Source organism: Anabrus simplex, chromosome 4 (assembly GCF_040414725.1).
Source record: "Anabrus simplex isolate iqAnaSimp1 chromosome 4, ASM4041472v1, whole genome shotgun sequence".
In the NCBI taxonomy this organism is placed as follows: Eukaryota; Metazoa; Arthropoda; class Insecta; order Orthoptera; family Tettigoniidae; genus Anabrus; species Anabrus simplex.
Genome location: NC_090268.1, coordinates 453,418,108 through 453,436,882, shown reverse-complemented (window position 1 = coordinate 453,436,882; position 18,775 = coordinate 453,418,108). Strand labels below are relative to the sequence as shown.

The window sequence follows — 18,775 nt, the reverse complement described above, 5'->3', positions numbered from 1 at the left end:
CATCGAAAGACAGTGCAAAACATTCAAATCATAAGCTAAGGAGGGAAGAACTACTACTACTACTACTACTACATTACCTTATTGCTAAAAATCCTCCTGCTTTGTCCTTTACAATGAAAACCAGACCAAGCCCCATGGCACTACAGCCCCTAAGCAAGCAGGCTGAGTGGACCTCAAAGCAGCCATTAGATCGAGGTAAAATTCCTTTGCCTGGCCGGGAATTGAACCCGGGCCCCCCAGCTACGAGGCAGGCACGCTGCCCCTGCGCTACAGCGCCGGCCCCTTCACAACCACCTTCAGTAATTATTATTATTATTATTATTATTATTATTACAACCCTCGACACTTCCCGTGTGTGTGTGCGCGCGCGCGCCAGCGCGCGCGTTTTTTTGGGGTTAGGTTACGAGAAGTGGGGTTAAGTCGAGTTAGGGTACGTTTCGCCGCGGAGCGCGACAACCACCCGCGCCCGCTCCGCGACGGCGACCTCCGAGCACACCCCTGCACCATTGCCAACGCCCCCGCGCCACAAAGACCTCCAGGAAACTCGCTTTGCGGTTCGTATGGACGTTTCAAGCTCCGTTCTCTCGCCAACGGCCATACCATGTTGAATACACCGGTTCTCGTCCGATCACCGCAGTTAAGCAACATTGGGCGTGGTCAGTACTTGGATGGGTGACCGCTTGGGAACACCACGTGCCGTTGGCTCAATTCCCTTTTTACCAAGTTTCCCAGTCCCAGTACGACAACTTACTTTCAACTTTTGCCTCAGGCCAGCAGAAATTGCTTAAATCACGTTTTTTGTTACGTCTGAAACTAGCTAGACCTTTTGCTGCTCTTCGACCCCGTGGCTATACAGGAACGAAGCTTAGCGTAGTATTGCATTTCCTCCTAGGTGACCGGCCTAACCTGGCGGCGGCGACATCATCATCATCGTTGTTGTTATTATTATTATTATTATTATTATTATTATTATTATTATTATTATTATTATTATTATTATTCGTCGTCTCTCTCTCTCTCTCTCTCTCTCTCTCTCTCTCTCTGTGTGTGTGTGTGTGTGTGTGTGTGTGTGTGTGTGTGTGTGTGTGTGTGTCGACCTAGGGGACCCTTGCTGAGCCTAGCACCGCTTCCAATTACTCGTGCCAGGATTTTAACTTTCGTACCTCCTATCGTACGTCCCTATGTCTAAACTTGCTGTTCTTATTCTTTTAGGTTAGTGTAGCTTATCCTGCAGGCCTCTTATGGCACATAACATCATTCTACGTCCTATTTCTCCCAATATTAAGATTATTAAAGGGCGGAACGAGGCTTCTAAACTCCCCGCCCACCTTGAAAATCGCGAGGAAGGTGGTTTCCATGCAACGTCATCGACACTGTCGTGATTACAATGAAAGCCATGTCCTAGCAACCGACCGCGGCATTTAGCAGCCCCTCAAAGAGTCGAACAATTTCCTTTTATGTTCTTTCAGGTAAGTAGCTATTCAAATTACGACACGGTTCGGCAATAAGTTACAAGTTTGTAGTACGCTCGTGTCTCTCCCGGGCTTCCTTACGAACGGTAGGGCACCAGTGCAGTACAGTGGCCTACACACAGCCCGCTATCTTCGAAGTGCGTGTGTTGCGATGTAACGTAGTTTTGAAGCCTAGGAACTTGTAAAACTCTTTCATTTCTATCAAAGACGAGACGCCCTTCAAATAAGACTGAGAAGGTAACCTTTTGACGACAAGGGTTAGTTCAAAGAGTCGTGACGTTTTAGGTTAGGTGAAGGGAGGAAAGCACTCGTTTTTGTTGTTTGTACGTCAGCTGACCGATCTTTTGGCAAGTGATAAATTGAGTAGAACGAATCGGAACTCCGTATAGTTACTGTTACCGTCCTAGAATTAAAATTAGACCATTCTGAGCCCTACTTGACAGGTTCGACACCGGCTCACTCGTGTGATATTTCGATGGTCTGTAGATATGGGCGCATAAAAAGAACTCCTGCGGGACAAACTTCCGGCACCTCGGCATCTACGAAAGGCGTAAGATAATAGTGAACATAACCTTACTAGTAGTACCACCACCACCATTACTGCTACTAATACGACTATTACTTAAGGCAGTGGACAATTTCGAACTCAAGCAATAATGTGTCCTTTTGCTGACCACCTGATCACTGCCTCTTGCCTTACTACTACAGGCTAGCGTTCAAGGAAAGAAAGAAAGAAAGAAAGAAAGAAAGAAATAAGTTACCGTTCTTCCCAAGTCAGGTTAGGATTTCTGCATCAGACACGGCTAGGGCTGATCGTGGATCTACTAGTACCTAACATGCTAAATTGTGCTCCGTTATATCATCACCAGTCGTGAAGTCACACCTGCATCTTCTAATTACAGGGTAGATGCTACATATTTCGGGCAATATATAACCCAGGTTTGGCTTGGATAACCTAAAAATATTCAGGTACTGGGTCTGGCCTGGTTATATCAAGTGTCACCCTAGATCAGCAGGGCTAAGAATCATCAGGTCTCTGTCATGAATTTAAATGGCTTAGTACCCCTCATTATGGTGTACTTCTCTTCATATTTGAGGGAAGAGGAGTAAAACTTAAAACTTTATTGCCTGTCTTAAACCACCTACTTTCTTTGGGGTATTGTCTAGCACAAACTTCTAAGGCGACCACATCACACAGCCCGATGCTCGAATACTGCTTGGGCAGGGGTGTAGGTGGTGGTTAGTGGTTGCAAGAAGGGTCCTGGAAGGGAGGGATAATAAGCCAGTACGCCACTTGCTCTTAAGTCTGTACCTTTCATTATACGGTTTCATTAACTATTTTTTACACCTGCCCTGTAGTATGGTACCATTTAGTAAGAGGTCTCTAGAGTTTGGCCTAGTACAACCTTCAATGAAAGTAGTTTTCAGGAGTGGTTAGGTACCCCTATACTTACTTTCTTTCTTTCTTTCTTTCTTTCTTTCTTTCTTTCTTTCTTGGATTACAAGGTGTCGGTAAAGCAGCTGATCGTTGCTTATGTACAAAAAAATGTTCATACATGGGCTTTCATTCGCTGAGGTAAATGATAATGATAATAATAATAATAATAATAATAATAATAATAATAATAATAATAATAATAATAATAATGGCAAGAACACAAAGGGTCCTTTTCTCTGCAGCTGATTTTTAGCATGAAGGACAGAGGCTGTCATGATGATGATGATTACCGAGTGATACCGTTAAGCTAAAACCCAGTAGGGGATTAATATTAACAGCAGGGAACGTTGTGCAGAATCATTCAGTAAAGATGTAATGGCAGGGGGAGGGGGGGAAGAGGGCGTTCAGTATAATACACCATCAACCCAAGTACAGTGCATATTTAGCTCTATGTTATGTAATGCTCTCTCTGCTCTCTGTACCTTTATTTGGCCCTACAACTTGTCTCACCAAGTGAAGGAGATCTTACACATAGTTACTGTACTGTACTTAATTTCACGCTGACTTCAACTGCTAGTAGGATACGCACGTCGAACCATGCAGAAACCTGCACGATTTCAAACGACTGCCGACTAGATAGCGACTAGGCCGAAGAAAGAAAGGGCATCTTATAAATCGAGAGCGACAATTCATTTTCGAGGTTAGGGTTACCGCTTGGTTCTCTTAGCCAAAGAAATCATGAAACCATTTTGCGAGTAAAAACTGATGTTACCTGAATTTTGGATACAGTTATTACTACCATCATCATCATCATCATCATCATCATCATCATCATCGTCATACGCTACTCTGTATGATGAAGGTGGGTAGCAAGATCGAGTCTCGGCGCGATCAGTTGGCTTCAAATTCTGCTTCACCTCGTTCAGAGTATACATATTCAAGGTAAAAACACTAGCTTCTCTCAAAAAATAAACTCCTATTGAAGGGTCATTAAACACAACTTCTTCTTCTTCTTCTTCTTCTTCTTCTTCTTCTTCTTCTTCTTCTTCTTCTTCTTCTTCTTCTTATTATTATTATTATTATTATTATTATTATTATTATTATTATTATTATTATTATTATTATTATTTTCCTTTCTTTCTTTCTTTCTTTCTTTCTGTCTTTCTTTCTTTCTTTCTTTCTTTCTTTCTTTCTTTCTTTCAGGACCATTTAAGTGAGATGTTAGCTGTATGAGTGTTGCAGCACCTCAAACCTTTACATTTTTTCCCTTGTAAGTTGTGGCAATGTCTTGCAGAGAAGTTTGTTGGGAAACCATGGTCCTTCCTTCCTTCCTTCCTTCCTTCCTTCCTTCCTTCCTTCCTTCCTTCCTTCCTTCCTTCCTTCCAATAAATCTGCTGAGTTGCTGTCTCAAAGGGTCTCTCATCCTAAAGAAATTTGACCGAAGGTAAGGGATGTTGCCAGGTCTATCAAACTGACAGACTTATCATCTCCTGGTACAGGAAATCTGTTCTTTGAAGAGTCTGGACTGACTGCCCCTTCCTCCGTCACGGTGTTCTCGATCCTGCCTTCGCAGCCCACTGGAGGCAGTAAGATACGACTCACAATGCCTCCATCCAGCAGGCGAGGGGTGAAGCCTCTCCTGAGGCGGTACAGGCTCTGTAGCGAACTGGAAATTTAATTATGCCCTAAGAAACATCTAGAGGTTCCCTTGGGCAGGCTGTCCCTTTTCCCAACCTGAGCTTTCGACCCCCGACAGGGGCTGAAAGCTGCTGGATGTGAGAGACTGTACAGAGTTGAGAGCCTTATAAATAGAGGCCTAAAGGCTAGGACTTTACGAGATTGGCGCTACCAGCAGGAAAGCAGGAGTCGAACGAGTCATGGAGGCTAGCTTCTAACTTATGTCCTTTATCCTGTAGGTCCTTTCAAGCAAAGCTACAAGAGGCAGATTACAGCAGGTCTGCTTCACTCTGTGGAAAACTACCTAAAGGCTGACTTGCCTTTGCTCTCACTCGGAAGGGGTTAGAGCCTGAGGATGGCCGTTCAGCTCCATTGCTAGAGGAAGGATTGGGCTTCCTTCAGGTAAGAGGGGGTCACTCCCGGGGGCGTCGCGACGACGACGGCCGCCCCTAAACGTCGGCATGGAGAGGCGGCTGGTGAAATGCTGCCCATCGAACGCACCTCCATCAGGACGCCCGAAGCAAGGTGACGAGTACTTCTGCCACCTGAGGAGCAGCGTCAAACCTTTGACTATCCCTTCCTAACCGAACCCTGATTGTAACCCACCCCTTAAAGACGCAGGGAGCACGAGAAAGGAGCTAGGAAGCACGTCCCCAACTTGTCGCCGCGCAACCCACCCGACAGCCAGCCACTGCTGTTTCCTGCGCGGTCCGAGTAGCCTGATACACTCAGATAACCAGGGGAGCGCGCGAACACATTCTCATCGTGACCATGGCTGACACAGCAACAGCATCGGCAGCATCTGCACCCGCCTCGGCTCCGGCCCAGGCGTCGCCCAAGAAGAGCAAGGCTTCTGCATCGAAGAAACCTCGCACCAAGCCTGCCCATCCGAAAACCTCCGAGATGGTGGGCAGTGCCATCAAGAGCCTGAAGGAACGAGGTGGATCTTCTCTGCAGGCTATCAAGAAGTACATCTCTGCCAACTACAAGGTGGACTCTGAGAAGCTGGCCCCTTTCATCAAGAAGTACCTGAAATCTGCCGTGGCTTCCGGAGAGCTGGTCCAGACCAAGGGGAAGGGAGCTTCAGGTTCCTTCAAGCTCGCTTCGGCTGCCAAGCCGGAGAAGGCCAGCGCAGCCCCTGTCAAGCGGTCCGCTGCCCCCAAGGAGAAGCGCATCCCCAAGGCGAAGAAGGCTGGTGGAGCCAAGGCTGCAGCCAAGAAAGCCATTTCCAAAAAGCCTGCCGAGAAGAAGAAGGCCGCTCCTGCTCCCAAACCCAAGCAGAAGGCTCCTTCCAAGGCTAAGAAGGCCGCCAAGGTGCCCACTAAGAAACCTAAGGCACCTAAGCCTAAAAAGGCCGCTAAGCCCAAGGCCTCGCCTAAAAAGGCACCAGCAAAAAGGAAGTGAGGACATTTCATGTTCTTGCTTCCTTCTACACGCACCTCTTGCTCTCGTAGGAGCAGAGGAAAAACGGCCCTTATCAGGGCCATCAATTTTATTCCCCAAGAGAGCATATTATGTCAGTCACTGTCCAAGGCTGGAACCCTGGCCTCTCCTATCTCTGCCTCCTAAACAGGCTAGTTTGTCTCATTGCGGGGCGACTCACTCTTCAAATTTCATTATTATTGTACTTAACTACATTTTTCTTTATCCTTACTTACTGCACTTTTGCTGTTGCTGTTGTTGTTGTTATTATTATTATTATTATTATTATTATTATTATTATTATTATTACTATCACGTCCTAGATATTAATTAATGAATTATTGTACTCAATACTCAAGATTATTATTATTATTATTATTATTATTATTATTATTATTATTATTGTTATTATTATTATATTCTGTTACTCTTAGATTTTTCCTTGAACCTAGAGGAACCACTAGCTTTTTTTCTTTTCGTTTTCCTTCTATCCTAGACCAGAGAGACAATAACTACTCTTCTAGGAAATTTTGGTGGCCCTGAAAAGGGCCGTTTGGTAAAGCTCCAGCCATAAGACAAGCACCGGACTTAGGCACGTTCGCCACGGATGCGGCGGGCGAGCTGGATGTCCTTAGGCATGATGGTGACACGCTTGGCGTGGATGGCACACAAGTTGGTGTCTTCAAAAAGACCCACCAGGTAGGCCTCACTGGCCTCCTGCAAGGCCATGACAGCCGAGCTCTGGAAGCGCAGGTCGGTCTTGAAGTCCTGAGCTATCTCTCTCACCAGCCGCTGGAAGGGCAGCTTGCGGATCAGAAGCTCAGTGCTCTTCTGGTAGCGTCTGATCTCACGCAGGGCCACGGTACCGGGCCTGTAGCGATGAGGCTTCTTCACTCCTCCGGTGGCAGGCGCGCTCTTACGGGCAGCCTTGGTGGCCAGTTGCTTGCGCGGGGCCTTGCCTCCGGTAGATTTACGTGCAGTCTGCTTAGTACGGGCCATCACGTGCTCACTGTCGACTCGTCCCAGGAAGAATGGTTCGGGGGCTTGCTGCCCGACTGTTTTATTGCTTCGCTTCCCCCACCCTCGGTAGCAGCTGCACTCCCATTGGCCGGGCGGTGCTGACGTCACCGGGGCCAGGCACTTTCAACAAAAGCGAGGGGCCTCGAGTGCCAGCCGCATTCTAGCTCTGAACTCGCAGCTCTACTGATCTATCATGACCGGACGAGGCAAGGGAGGCAAGGGACTCGGCAAAGGAGGCGCCAAGCGTCACAGGAAGGTGCTCCGAGACAACATCCAGGGCATCACTAAGCCTGCCATCAGACGTCTCGCTCGCAGAGGTGGAGTCAAGCGTATTTCGGGACTTATCTACGAGGAGACCCGTGGCGTGCTCAAGGTATTCCTGGAGAACGTTATCCGGGATGCCGTCACCTACACCGAGCACGCCAAGAGGAAGACCGTGACCGCCATGGATGTCGTCTATGCTCTCAAGAGGCAGGGACGCACCCTGTACGGTTTTGGTGGTTAAGTCTCCTCCGAGCGTGCTCCCGTTTGTGAGCATGCAGTATTTAAAAAACGGCCCTTTTCAGGGCCACCACTTACCTCTCAAAAGAGCACAGAGTCCCACTTACAGTACTCCTCTAACGTAGCTTGCGCTATTCTCCCTCTCAAAACAGTCATCTCCCCGAAACCTGCACGGAAAAAAGCCCTCATTATCAGTTATGATGTCTACATTTTAATGCTAACAAGAGAAAACAAACATTATCTTCCTTGCTGTGCACGTCTAAAAGACAAAGTATTGTAAATATACTACTTTAAGTATCCTTTCCTTTCCTTTCTAGTTAAGTGTGTGTTCTTACATGCATAGGTTGGTAGTATCCAGCAGTCAAGAACAGAATTATACAGCATAAATGAAATGAAAAGAAATCTATAATGTACTTCCTTCTTCCTTCCCTTCTGAAAATTAAATATTAAGAGGGGCCTGGAGCTACCTTACTCATTTCCCCCTTAAATAAATAACCTCAAAGGAAAGGCTATTCTTGTGCTCTCCTGGCTAATGTTACAGATGCCCTCATATTTGCAGTGTCTCATTATTGTTATTATTATCATTATTATTAGGAGAGTTGTCTGAACTGCTCTATCACTTCAGGATTTCTCCATACTTCTGCTAAGATAGCTATAGCAGCATGATAGACAAACAGCTCTTATCTTAAGGAGTTGGTGGCCCTGAAAAGGGCCGTTTATTTATATTTTTCCGGTGAGCCAACGCCCTGACCGAGAACAGGAACTTAAGCCTTCTTCTCGGTCTTCTTAGGCAGGAGCACTGCCTGGATGTTGGGCAGAACACCACCCTGGGCAATGGTCACTCCAGACAGCAACTTGTTCAACTCCTCGTCGTTACGGATGGCCAACTGTAAGTGACGAGGGATGATCCTGGTCTTCTTGTTGTCACGGGCTGCATTGCCCGCCAACTCAAGAACTTCAGCTGCCAGGTATTCCATGACTGCAGCCAGGTACACAGGAGCCCCAGCACCCACTCGCTCAGCGTAGTTTCCCTTGCGGAGGAGACGGTGGATACGGCCGACAGGGAACTGCAGGCCTGCACGGCTGGAGCGACTCTTGGACTTGCCCTTCACTTTTCCTCCCTTTCCTCGTCCTGACATGATGCTATGATGCTCTGCTGCTCTACTTCGAAGGGAAAATGATACCGAATCACTCTGCGCACCAGTTTTGTAGCCTGCAAGGTTGCTCAACGTTACGAGCCAACCAATAAGGCTGCAGTAAGCTTGCGCTCATTGGCTAGTCGCATGCAGCCCTCTCGGTCTTAAAAAGAATTGCAAGGGGGCCGAAAAATTTACTTTCTAGGAGACATCCCAGACAACCATGCCACCCAAGACAAGCGGAAAGGCAGCCAAGAAAGCCGGCAAGGCCCAGAAGAACATCTCCAAGGGAGACAAGAAGAAGAAGCGCAAGAGGAAGGAAAGCTATGCCATCTACATCTACAAGGTGCTTAAACAGGTACATCCTGATACTGGCATCTCCAGCAAGGCGATGAGCATCATGAACAGCTTTGTCAACGACATCTTCGAGCGCATCGCCGCTGAGGCTTCCCGTCTGGCCCACTACAACAAGCGCTCCACCATCACCAGTCGGGAGATCCAGACTGCCGTCCGCCTCCTGTTGCCCGGTGAGCTGGCCAAGCACGCCGTCAGTGAGGGTACCAAGGCAGTTACCAAATACACCAGCTCCAAGTAAGGTGCCAGGTTTTCTGCCTTGCTGCATTCTTAACAAACGGCCCTTTTCAGGGCCACCACACCTTTAAAAAAAAGAGCAGCATCTGTTAGCCTTGTTATCAACTCCACTCTGATTTTATCTATCTGTCCTACTTCATATACATCGAAAGACAGTGCAAAACATTCAAATCATAAGCTAAGGAGGGAAGAACTACTACTACTACTACTACTACATTACCTTATTGCTAAAAATCCTCCTGCTTTGTCCTTTACAATGAAAACCAGACCAAGCCCCATGGCACTACAGCCCCTAAGCAAGCAGGCTGAGTGGACCTCAAAGCAGCCATTAGATCGAGGTAAAATTCCTTTGCCTGGCCGGGAATTGAACCCGGGCCCCCCAGCTACGAGGCAGGCACGCTGCCCCTGCGCTACAGCGCCGGCCCCTTCACAACCACCTTCAGTAATTATTATTATTATTATTATTATTATTATTACAACCCTCGACACTTCCCGTGTGTGTGTGCGCGCGCGCGCCAGCGCGCGCGTTTTTTTGGGGTTAGGTTACGAGAAGTGGGGTTAAGTCGAGTTAGGGTACGTTTCGCCGCGGAGCGCGACAACCACCCGCGCCCGCTCCGCGACGGCGACCTCCGAGCACACCCCTGCACCATTGCCAACGCCCCCGCGCCACAAAGACCTCCAGGAAACTCGCTTTGCGGTTCGTATGGACGTTTCAAGCTCCGTTCTCTCGCCAACGGCCATACCATGTTGAATACACCGGTTCTCGTCCGATCACCGCAGTTAAGCAACATTGGGCGTGGTCAGTACTTGGATGGGTGACCGCTTGGGAACACCACGTGCCGTTGGCTCAATTCCCTTTTTACCAAGTTTCCCAGTCCCAGTACGACAACTTACTTTCAACTTTTGCCTCAGGCCAGCAGAAATTGCTTAAATCACGTTTTTTGTTACGTCTGAAACTAGCTAGACCTTTTGCTGCTCTTCGACCCCGTGGCTATACAGGAACGAAGCTTAGCGTAGTATTGCATTTCCTCCTAGGTGACCGGCCTAACCTGGCGGCGGCGACATCATCATCATCGTTGTTGTTATTATTATTATTATTATTATTATTATTATTATTATTATTATTATTATTATTATTATTATTCGTCGTCTCTCTCTCTCTCTCTCTCTCTCTCTCTCTCTCTCTGTGTGTGTGTGTGTGTGTGTGTGTGTGTGTGTGTGTGTGTGTGTGTGTGTCGACCTAGGGGACCCTTGCTGAGCCTAGCACCGCTTCCAATTACTCGTGCCAGGATTTTAACTTTCGTACCTCCTATCGTACGTCCCTATGTCTAAACTTGCTGTTCTTATTCTTTTAGGTTAGTGTAGCTTATCCTGCAGGCCTCTTATGGCACATAACATCATTCTACGTCCTATTTCTCCCAATATTAAGATTATTAAAGGGCGGAACGAGGCTTCTAAACTCCCCGCCCACCTTGAAAATCGCGAGGAAGGTGGTTTCCATGCAACGTCATCGACACTGTCGTGATTACAATGAAAGCCATGTCCTAGCAACCGACCGCGGCATTTAGCAGCCCCTCAAAGAGTCGAACAATTTCCTTTTATGTTCTTTCAGGTAAGTAGCTATTCAAATTACGACACGGTTCGGCAATAAGTTACAAGTTTGTAGTACGCTCGTGTCTCTCCCGGGCTTCCTTACGAACGGTAGGGCACCAGTGCAGTACAGTGGCCTACACACAGCCCGCTATCTTCGAAGTGCGTGTGTTGCGATGTAACGTAGTTTTGAAGCCTAGGAACTTGTAAAACTCTTTCATTTCTATCAAAGACGAGACGCCCTTCAAATAAGACTGAGAAGGTAACCTTTTGACGACAAGGGTTAGTTCAAAGAGTCGTGACGTTTTAGGTTAGGTGAAGGGAGGAAAGCACTCGTTTTTGTTGTTTGTACGTCAGCTGACCGATCTTTTGGCAAGTGATAAATTGAGTAGAACGAATCGGAACTCCGTATAGTTACTGTTACCGTCCTAGAATTAAAATTAGACCATTCTGAGCCCTACTTGACAGGTTCGACACCGGCTCACTCGTGTGATATTTCGATGGTCTGTAGATATGGGCGCATAAAAAGAACTCCTGCGGGACAAACTTCCGGCACCTCGGCATCTACGAAAGGCGTAAGATAATAGTGAACATAACCTTACTAGTAGTACCACCACCACCATTACTGCTACTAATACGACTATTACTTAAGGCAGTGGACAATTTCGAACTCAAGCAATAATGTGTCCTTTTGCTGACCACCTGATCACTGCCTCTTGCCTTACTACTACAGGCTAGCGTTCAAGGAAAGAAAGAAAGAAAGAAAGAAAGAAAGAAATAAGTTACCGTTCTTCCCAAGTCAGGTTAGGATTTCTGCATCAGACACGGCTAGGGCTGATCGTGGATCTACTAGTACCTAACATGCTAAATTGTGCTCCGTTATATCATCACCAGTCGTGAAGTCACACCTGCATCTTCTAATTACAGGGTAGATGCTACATATTTCGGGCAATATATAACCCAGGTTTGGCTTGGATAACCTAAAAATATTCAGGTACTGGGTCTGGCCTGGTTATATCAAGTGTCACCCTAGATCAGCAGGGCTAAGAATCATCAGGTCTCTGTCATGAATTTAAATGGCTTAGTACCCCTCATTATGGTGTACTTCTCTTCATATTTGAGGGAAGAGGAGTAAAACTTAAAACTTTATTGCCTGTCTTAAACCACCTACTTTCTTTGGGGTATTGTCTAGCACAAACTTCTAAGGCGACCACATCACACAGCCCGATGCTCGAATACTGCTTGGGCAGGGGTGTAGGTGGTGGTTAGTGGTTGCAAGAAGGGTCCTGGAAGGGAGGGATAATAAGCCAGTACGCCACTTGCTCTTAAGTCTGTACCTTTCATTATACGGTTTCATTAACTATTTTTTACACCTGCCCTGTAGTATGGTACCATTTAGTAAGAGGTCTCTAGAGTTTGGCCTAGTACAACCTTCAATGAAAGTAGTTTTCAGGAGTGGTTAGGTACCCCTATACTTACTTTCTTTCTTTCTTTCTTTCTTTCTTTCTTTCTTTCTTTCTTGGATTACAAGGTGTCGGTAAAGCAGCTGATCGTTGCTTATGTACAAAAAAATGTTCATACATGGGCTTTCATTCGCTGAGGTAAATGATAATGATAATAATAATAATAATAATAATAATAATAATAATAATAATAATAATAATAATAATAATGGCAAGAACACAAAGGGTCCTTTTCTCTGCAGCTGATTTTTAGCATGAAGGACAGAGGCTGTCATGATGATGATGATTACCGAGTGATACCGTTAAGCTAAAACCCAGTAGGGGATTAATATTAACAGCAGGGAACGTTGTGCAGAATCATTCAGTAAAGATGTAATGGCAGGGGGAGGGGGGGAAGAGGGCGTTCAGTATAATACACCATCAACCCAAGTACAGTGCATATTTAGCTCTATGTTATGTAATGCTCTCTCTGCTCTCTGTACCTTTATTTGGCCCTACAACTTGTCTCACCAAGTGAAGGAGATCTTACACATAGTTACTGTACTGTACTTAATTTCACGCTGACTTCAACTGCTAGTAGGATACGCACGTCGAACCATGCAGAAACCTGCACGATTTCAAACGACTGCCGACTAGATAGCGACTAGGCCGAAGAAAGAAAGGGCATCTTATAAATCGAGAGCGACAATTCATTTTCGAGGTTAGGGTTACCGCTTGGTTCTCTTAGCCAAAGAAATCATGAAACCATTTTGCGAGTAAAAACTGATGTTACCTGAATTTTGGATACAGTTATTACTACCATCATCATCATCATCATCATCATCATCATCATCATCGTCATACGCTACTCTGTATGATGAAGGTGGGTAGCAAGATCGAGTCTCGGCGCGATCAGTTGGCTTCAAATTCTGCTTCACCTCGTTCAGAGTATACATATTCAAGGTAAAAACACTAGCTTCTCTCAAAAAATAAACTCCTATTGAAGGGTCATTAAACACAACTTCTTCTTCTTCTTCTTCTTCTTCTTCTTCTTCTTCTTCTTCTTCTTCTTCTTCTTCTTATTATTATTATTATTATTATTATTATTATTATTATTATTATTATTATTATTATTATTATTATTATTATTTTCCTTTCTTTCTTTCTTTCTTTCTTTCTGTCTTTCTTTCTTTCTTTCTTTCTTTCTTTCTTTCTTTCTTTCAGGACCATTTAAGTGAGATGTTAGCTGTATGAGTGTTGCAGCACCTCAAACCTTTACATTTTTTCCCTTGTAAGTTGTGGCAATGTCTTGCAGAGAAGTTTGTTGGGAAACCATGGTCCTTCCTTCCTTCCTTCCTTCCTTCCTTCCTTCCTTCCTTCCTTCCTTCCTTCCTTCCTTCCTTCCAATAAATCTGCTGAGTTGCTGTCTCAAAGGGTCTCTCATCCTAAAGAAATTTGACCGAAGGTAAGGGATGTTGCCAGGTCTATCAAACTGACAGACTTATCATCTCCTGGTACAGGAAATCTGTTCTTTGAAGAGTCTGGACTGACTGCCCCTTCCTCCGTCACGGTGTTCTCGATCCTGCCTTCGCAGCCCACTGGAGGCAGTAAGATACGACTCACAATGCCTCCATCCAGCAGGCGAGGGGTGAAGCCTCTCCTGAGGCGGTACAGGCTCTGTAGCGAACTGGAAATTTAATTATGCCCTAAGAAACATCTAGAGGTTCCCTTGGGCAGGCTGTCCCTTTTCCCAACCTGAGCTTTCGACCCCCGACAGGGGCTGAAAGCTGCTGGATGTGAGAGACTGTACAGAGTTGAGAGCCTTATAAATAGAGGCCTAAAGGCTAGGACTTTACGAGATTGGCGCTACCAGCAGGAAAGCAGGAGTCGAACGAGTCATGGAGGCTAGCTTCTAACTTATGTCCTTTATCCTGTAGGTCCTTTCAAGCAAAGCTACAAGAGGCAGATTACAGCAGGTCTGCTTCACTCTGTGGAAAACTACCTAAAGGCTGACTTGCCTTTGCTCTCACTCGGAAGGGGTTAGAGCCTGAGGATGGCCGTTCAGCTCCATTGCTAGAGGAAGGATTGGGCTTCCTTCAGGTAAGAGGGGGTCACTCCCGGGGGCGTCGCGACGACGACGGCCGCCCCTAAACGTCGGCATGGAGAGGCGGCTGGTGAAATGCTGCCCATCGAACGCACCTCCATCAGGACGCCCGAAGCAAGGTGACGAGTACTTCTGCCACCTGAGGAGCAGCGTCAAACCTTTGACTATCCCTTCCTAACCGAACCCTGATTGTAACCCACCCCTTAAAGACGCAGGGAGCACGAGAAAGGAGCTAGGAAGCACGTCCCCAACTTGTCGCCGCGCAACCCACCCGACAGCCAGCCACTGCTGTTTCCTGCGCGGTCCGAGTAGCCTGATACACTCAGATAACCAGGGGAGCGCGCGAACACACACACATTCCAAGCCTATGCTCTGAGCAGTCAACATCGCCAGAGAGCCCAGCCACCGAGCGAGTACCCTGACTACCGACAGCGCTTTGCCGTCTCCCGCTAGCTACTCTCGCCTTCGGTACTAAAGTACTGCTCCCCGCCGCTTGGAGCGCTCCACCGAGCTATCCTGCTAAGCGAGCCCGGCTCGCCCTCCAGTCACCGACCGCCAGCCGCACCAAGGTTCACCCGGCAACGGCCGCCATCTTGTCGACCACAGCCGTTCCCAGCGCGGTCCGACTTTTCGGATATACTCCAACGAGTCCTTCTGCGGTCGCCATCAGTCACCCAGCTACCTCCAGACCATTACAGTCAGCCTGCCTTGTGCGGGCACACTAAAGAAGCCTGAAAAAGAAAAAGAGCTTTTGTCTAGTGCACAGTTTGGTTGCCTGCTCGTGACTTGTCCCGGTGCGACCCGGCAAATCTACACCTGGCACGACTGGTACCTGCTGTGTACACCCTAATAGGCGATTGGTCCTCCACGGAGTTTGACCGTTCCAGTGCTTCTTTTTCCCAACCCACCTGCCAAGTCCGACAATAACAGCAAGGAATATGGACAACCCTGGTGGATTGAGTAGCTGGGGCCCATATTCCGATTTCGCCCAGCCCTTGAACGTTACTTTCAACCACCAATCAAAGCACGATCAAACCAACTATTTTATAATAGCCTGCCCCAACCTTGACAACCTACCATCCTTCAGGAAAATGCTCGCCTCAAAATTCCGACCCTGCACCCACCTCATCCATAGTATCAGAGAAGAAACCCACCTCATCCACCGCATCCAAAAACATGCAGTATTCTTCTTCCTATTCACCAACCACCCTTCCAATAATCAAGCCATAACCGATATTCTCACCAGCAGCGAAATCCAATACCAATTCCGTGAAAACCAACCCACCCCCACCGAGCAAGAAGAAACTTCTGAGGAAGAGACTGAATCATCCGAGGAAGAGGCAGAAGAAGAGGAGGAACAGCACGATTTTGAGCACCCCTTCCGCTACATCAGACACGATTCTCCATTCCCCACTTCTCAAAAATGCGACATCCTTTTACTACCCCTAACTTCTCCAGGCCCCATACCACTTACCCGTAAAATCATCATTGAAACTATCCAACCCTTCATCCGTAAATTCATTGCAGTTATTGAGGAAACACACAACTGTCACCTCCTCATCACCCCCATCAGGAATAAATTCATCCCAGATATAATTAATATTTTACAAAAGGCAGGTATCCCAACTCCAATCCTAATCCATCCTGTACCCACCGAAACCATAGAATCATCCTCCCAAACGTACCCTCCTCTTCCCCCCCCTCTCCCTCCCCCAACCACCTACGCCAAGAACACTCAAACTGACGAGACAGAGGCAGAAACTACCCAGGAAACAGCCTCTAGTCTACTCGCAAACACCGACACACAACAGACCCCTCCCCTCCCCCCCCAAACAACCCCCGAGCCCGGGCGTGGGATCTCATCAGTCTCACCACCGGGCACGGAAACACTGCACAAATACACTCAGACTAGGAGCAGGCGTAAAAAACCTGCTCCCAAGTCCAAGCAAACACCAACACCTCACACAACTACAGAAACTCGAACCCGTCCCCCCCCCAGACCCACACTTGTAACTCAGTGCTTTAACTGCCTCAAACTCCATCACTCAGCTGCCAATTGCACTGAACCCACCCGCTGCAACAGATGTGGTGGTTCCCACCGTCACACTGTCTGCACGGTCCCACGGAACGAGGCTAAGTGTGCCAACTGTCAAGGCGGCCACGCCGCCTCTTTCCCTGGATGCCCCTTCATCAAGAAGGCAGTCAAAGCACATCACAAACATTCACGGCACCTATTCACACGCAGTACACCAGTCTCTCCTCAGTCGAACCCAGCACCTACCCAGTCGAACCCAGTACCTACCACCCCAGAGCAACCCATCCAAACAAACCAGGACATCTCTACCCTCATCCACCTACTACTACTCAAACTCATTACACCCCAGAATCAGCCCACAATTCCCATGCCCACTAGACAGCTTATCATTAACTAATCCCCCCCCCCTCCCGCCAAGAAGAACCACCAAGCAATGTCCTCACTTCCAAAGCACTGGAACTCGGGTACAGCCGAGGCGGTGTGCCAACAACTGCACATATCAGATGCTCACTATTTTCCAAATTTAACACCAAGTGCTGTTCTTTACATAACACCCGCAATAGCTGCTATTTTACAACACAAAATAGTATGCTGCGACAGTAAATACGATGTAGCGTTGCAAACTTCTGAAAGCAACACTAGCTATGCAAGCCCTATAATCAGAGCGAGCAACATCGTATATACAAACTGTGCCAGCCATGATCACAGAATGTCACGTTTTCCCCGGCCAAACTAACACACTCACAACACTACTACTCAGACGTACAACACTCACACACACACATACACACAAACACACACACAGACAGTTAAGCAACATTGGGAATGGTCACCCACTGGATGGGTGACCAAAACACATACGCACACAGAAATCCACTACAACATGAATCTAACACATAACTGATCAATTATACACATAAGGAAAAATCACACAACAGTCAATAACACATAAAAGCCGACAGAGGAGCGCGGAACAGCGCACCGGTATCGGCACCTCACAAACCATCTATCTCTACGGAGATAGGTGGAACATACGGATGACCAGGCGCGCGAACACATTCTCATCGTGACCATGGCTGACACAGCAACAGCATCGGCAGCATCTGCACCCGCCTCGGCTCCGGCCCAGGCGTCGCCCAAGAAGAGCAAGGCTTCTGCATCGAAGAAACCTCGCACCAAGCCTGCCCATCCGAAAACCTCCGAGATGGTGGGCAGTGCCATCAAGAGCCTGAAGGAACGAGGTGGATCTTCTCTGCAGGCTATCAAGAAGTACATCTCTGCCAACTACAAGGTGGACTCTGAGAAGCTGGCCCCTTTCATCAAGAAGTACCTGAAATCTGCCGTGGCTTCCGGAGAGCTGGTCCAGACCAAGGGGAAGGGAGCTTCAGGTTCCTTCAAGCTCGCTTCGGCTGCCAAGCCGGAGAAGGCCAGCGCAGCCCCTGTCAAGCGGTCCGCTGCCCCCAAGGAGAAGCGCATCCCCAAGGCGAAGAAGGCTGGTGGAGCCAAGGCTGCAGCCAAGAAAGCCATTTCCAAAAAGCCTGCCGAGAAGAAGAAGGCCGCTCCTGCTCCCAAACCCAAGCAGAAGGCTCCTTCCAAGGCTAAGAAGGCCGCCAAGGTGCCCACTAAGAAACCTAAGGCACCTAAGCCTAAAAAGGCCGCTAAGCCCAAGGCCTCGCCTAAAAAGGCACCAGCAAAAAGGAAGTGAGGACATTTCATGTTCTTGCTTCCTTCTACACGCACCTCTTGCTCTCGTAGGAGCAGAGGAAAAACGGCCCTTATCAGGGCCATCAATTTTATTCCCCAAGAGAGCATATTATGTCAGTCACTGTCCAAGGCTGGAACCCTGGCCTCTCCTATCTCTGCCTCCTAAACAGGCTAGTTTGTCTCATTGCGGGGCGACTCACTCTTCAAATTTCATTATTATTGTACTTAACTACATTTTTCTTTATCCTTACTTACTGCACTTTTGCTGTTGCTGTTGTTGTTGTTATTATTATTATTATTATTATTATTATTATTATTATTATTATTACTATCACGTCCTAGATATTAATTAATGAATTATTGTACTCAATACTCAAGATTATTATTATTATTATTATTATTATTATTATTATTATTATTATTGTTATTATTATTATATTCTGTTACTCTTAGATTTTTCCTTGAACCTAGAGGAACCACTAGCTTTTTTTCTTTTCGTTTTCCTTCTATCCTAGACCAGAGAGACAATAACTACTCTTCTAGGAAATTTTGGTGGCCCTGAAAAGGGCCGTTTGGTAAAGCTCCAGCCATAAGACAAGCACCGGACTTAGGCACGTTCGCCACGGATGCGGCGGGCGAGCTG

General features: G+C 47.1%; 2 non-coding genes across 2 annotated transcripts; both read left to right on the top strand.

Moving 5' to 3' along the window:
• The first annotated feature begins 586 nt into the window (after positions 1-586).
• Positions 587-705, top strand: LOC136886947 (5S ribosomal RNA). Its single transcript, XR_010861898.1, has one exon. It is a non-coding gene; the product is annotated as a 5S ribosomal RNA (ribosomal RNA).
• Positions 706-9,986: 9,281 nt separating this feature from the next.
• LOC136886954 (5S ribosomal RNA) lies at positions 9,987-10,105 on the top strand. Its single transcript, XR_010861905.1, has one exon. It is a non-coding gene; the product is annotated as a 5S ribosomal RNA (ribosomal RNA).
• The last annotated feature ends 8,670 nt before the right edge of the window (positions 10,106-18,775 follow it).